This window comes from Tetrao urogallus, assembly GCF_951394365.1.
Source record: "Tetrao urogallus genome assembly, chromosome: 7".
NCBI classification, from domain to species: domain Eukaryota; kingdom Metazoa; phylum Chordata; class Aves; order Galliformes; family Phasianidae; genus Tetrao; species Tetrao urogallus.
This window is the reverse complement of record NC_136820.1, coordinates 27389159-27390614: the sequence shown is the minus strand read 5'-3', so window position 1 is coordinate 27390614 and position 1456 is coordinate 27389159.

Sequence of the window (1456 nt, the reverse complement as noted above, 5' to 3'; positions counted from 1 at the left end):
GTTTGTAGTTTGCTCTTTTCTGTGTTACTCGGGCATAATGACAAGGCTTTTTGACAAGGCAGTATATTTTTATTACATTTCTCAGTATCCTGGGGGAAGTTTAATGCTCCCTAGGCCTATAGAAATGTTTCCCTTTTGTTTTGAAGTCAATTATTTGGGCAGCTAGCAAGAGCTTAATGGGGCACCATCATTATGCTGTAGATGTTCACTGCTGCTTCTGCTGCCTGAGTTTTAGCCCCTTTTTCTGTATTCAAAATAACCGTGACTGTTGATACTTGAAGATTTTTCCATGTGGGTGGGTTGGATATGATGTTAAACAGCTGAGAAAACTTCACTGCAAGCTGCAGAGCTGTCTGTGGGAGGCAGCAGAAAGTGGGAGCTTGGCGATAGCAGTGGGGTGGCACAAAGCCCTGGCAGACCCAGGAAGGCAGGACCCAAGCTTCAAAATGCAGATAAACCAAACTGAAATTGAGGAAGCTTGGTTTTAGCAGATGAATTAATTTGCTCCGAATTCTGCCCAGGTGTAAAATGAGTTATTTCCTCTTGGAGAATCAGAAATAATGTAGTCAACAGGAGTTGGGGGGTGATTGCCCCTCTGTACTCAGCACTGGTGAGGCCATACCTTGAGTACTGTGTTCAGTTTTGGGCCTCTCGCTACAAGAAAGGCACAGAGGCCCTGGAGTGAGTCCAGGGGAAGGCAACAGAGCTGTGAGGGGTCTGGAATGCAAATCTGATGGGGAAGAGCTGAGGGAACTGGGGTTGTTCAGTCTGGAGAAGAGCAGGCTCAGGGAAGATCTTATTGCTTCCTATGATGCCCTGAAAGGATGCTGTGGTGAAGTTGGGGTTGGCCTCTTCTAGGTAACAGCAATAGGATGAGAGAGAATGGCCTTAAAGTTGCACCAAGCGGGGTTCACGGTGGAGAAGTTACAAAACTTCTGTGAAAGAAAGGTGATGCACTGCACAGGCTGCCCAAGGTGGTGGTGGAATCACCATCCCTGGAGGTGTTCAAGAACCGTGTGGATGCGGCACTGAGGGACACGGTCAGTGCGCATGGTGGGGATGGGTTGGTGGTTGGGTTGAATAACCTTAGCTGTCTTCTCCAATCATAGTATTTCTATGAAAACAGAGCTAAAAGAGAGAACTGGACAAAGCTGCACCACGGCGGTTCAGAGTGGACTGTGGAAACATTTCTTTACTATTCACTGCAACATAACCACCACCCTTCAGCTAGGGTAGTGGTTAGTGCCCCGTGCCTGCCACTTCAAGAAGGATTTCACAACGCCCTCGGAATACGCTCTATCTTTCAGTTAGCTCTGAGGTTGCAGCGGCGGACTGCACGCCCCTCCACCCGCGGAGGCCACCCCGGGGCTTTCCGCGGCCGCCCCGCGCCGGGCCTCTTCCGCCGAGGGCGGAGCGCAGCCCCGGGGCCCCGCCTGACAGCTCCGGCGCCGCCGCC